The sequence below is a fragment of the Lolium rigidum genome, chromosome 3, assembly GCF_022539505.1.
Source record: "Lolium rigidum isolate FL_2022 chromosome 3, APGP_CSIRO_Lrig_0.1, whole genome shotgun sequence".
Classification (NCBI taxonomy): Eukaryota; Viridiplantae; Streptophyta; class Magnoliopsida; order Poales; family Poaceae; genus Lolium; species Lolium rigidum.
The window spans coordinates 235,051,188-235,053,837 of NC_061510.1; positions in this window are offsets into that span (position 1 = coordinate 235,051,188).

Here is a 2,650-nt window from a genome sequence, read left to right on the forward strand (position 1 = left end):
AGAGATACATATAGATATTATGATAAGCTCTAAACCTTGATTCCATATAAGGTATTACTGACGGCTCCCATAATGTGTGCACTTGGAGAATTTATGCGTTTGAATGCAAAGTGCACCATTTGTGGAATATGAGAAGCTCCCCCAATATCTTTAGGAAACAAGCATGGTATGGACAAGTATATCAAGATATATAAGCATAAAGCATGATTATCCATAAAGCATGATTATCCATAAGTGAGTAGAGCCTAGAATTACGGGGTTCTTTGATGGTCACAAGCCATGGGAGTTGCTTTATTTGGATTTTATATGGCTTGTGCGTATTTGCTTTGATTTCTCAAGAACCATTTTCTACTTTGAATAATTCATGTATGGATATGTATGGACGACTATTAGGTGTGCTACTCTATGTTAGGATAATCATGCTTTATGGATAATCATGCTTTATGCTTATATATCTTGATATACTTGTCCATACCATGCTTGTTTCCTAAAGATATTGGGGGAGCTTCTCATATTCCACAAATGGTGCACTTTGCATTCAAACGCAAATTCTCCAAGTGCACACATTATGGGGGAGCTGTCGTAATACCTTATATGGAATCAAGGTTTAGAGCTTATCATAATATCTATATGTATCTCTAGCTCGGTTTGTCATCATAATATCTATATGTATCTCTAGAGTATTTGGGCTAATACATGTCTACAAGATGACTTTCAGGTATTAGCCAAAGAGGTATGATGGTGTAGCAGTGGAACAAAAGGCAACGGGAGACCCCCCCAATTCGACGAAAAATCAGCAGGTTTTTCAGAGCCTGGCCGGTCACAGATCCGGTCGGACCGGCCCTGGCACCGGACAGCCCGGTCGCCAACCGGACCCTCAACCGGTGCCATCCGGGCAAGTTCCGATAAAGAAGGCGAGCCCTCCGGTCTGCGTCCGGTCACCAGCCCGGTTTCGGACCGGCTGCTCCGGTCCATGGCCCGGTCTGACCGGGCACCAGACCGAGCGGCCCGGTCAGCAACCGGACTTTGCGCCTGTGACATCCGGGCGCCATCCAGTAAGCTCAGAAGCCTGCCCGGTCAAGACCCGGTCCCAGCTCCGGTTGGAAACCGGCCAGCCCGGTCTGTGGCCCGGTCTGACCGGGCTGTGGACCGGCCTGTCCGGCGCCAAACCCGGTCAACCGGATTCCTCGAAGAAAATCTGATGTGGCAAGTTGACCAACGGCCAGTTTTTGAAGAACACTATAAATACCCCTTCTTCTACCTTGGAAGGGTTAGGCACTACACTACAAGCTGTTCTTGAGCTCTCTCTCTCTTACTCCATTGCTAGAAACACCAAAAGCCTCAGATCTCCCTCCTCCTCCACCCAAACTCAAATCCCTCCGGGGAATCATTAGAGGAGGACCCGATCTACCGTTCTACCAAGCCAAATCTCATTCCCCCTTGTATTCATTGAGAAGCTTGCTTCCTAGGGTTCCTTGGAATCCCTAGGTAGGCAAGAGGAGTCCGGAAGCATCCGGGCTGTGGATTTGCTCCGGGCAAGATTGTGAAGGTTTGGAGGCTACCTCAAAGTCTACCACAAGTGAGTGAGCTATTCCTTCGTGGGATAGGCTCCGGAGAATAGGGTGAGCCTTCGTGGCGCGGGGAATCCTTCGTGGGACCTCCACTCCTCCAAACGTGACGTACCTTGTTGCAAAGCAAGGGAACACGGGAATACATCCTCGTCTCCGCGTGCTATCGGTTATCTCTAACCGAACTCCTTACTTGTGATTTAATCGCTCTGTGAGAGCCTTCGTGCTCGAGTTAGTTGTATCCTCATATAGGTTGCTTCACCTAGTTTGCATTAGGCTCATCTTTATATTCCGCAAAGCCTAATATTGCAAAGAAAGAATTAAAATTTGTAGAAACCTATTCACCCCCCCCCTCTAGGTTTACCATCTCTATACTTTCAAAAGGGTTCTCACCTGAAGGCGCGCTCGATGGAGTGGACCTGTCCGCCCCGTCAGAAGAACGCACCAGGTCCCTGCGTCAGGAGATTAACTTCATGGTAGCTCATTCGCTACACCGCCATTCCGAGAGCCTCGGTGAACACTTTGGAGCGTGTCGCTCTTCGGGTGATCCAGGAAATCATGAGGCATCAGTACTCTCCGTCAGGACCAGCTCTCGGGACTTACCAAGGAGAGATGCCACTCCAGTCCCGTCCGCCGCTGCCATTCGCATTGGCAGCACCAGAAGTGCCGAGTTCACCGGCATACGTCGTCTACAAGATCGGTGGTGACCCTAGCGACTACCAGTTCTTGCATGAGGCGCCTAAGGAGATCCCTCACGGATACACGTGCACATACGTGCCAGATCGCAGATAATCGGGCACTCACAAACCGGACTGCAACAGCAGGGGCTTCTGGAACAACAGGAGGAGCTTCGGGAACAGATCTTGAGAAGCAGACGTGGCTAGCTAAGTATGCCACTCCGACAAACCTCCGGAGCTCAGCTCCTGCATTTGGCTCAGAGCTGGAAAAGCAAGCATGGCTGGCTAAGTATGCCACTCCGGCGAATCTTCGCAGCTCGACTCCTGCAGCCAAGCACCGCGGATCAGATCAGTACAATCCTGAGAGACCAGTTCGGTATGGTGCCGAAAAGGAGGACAATCGGC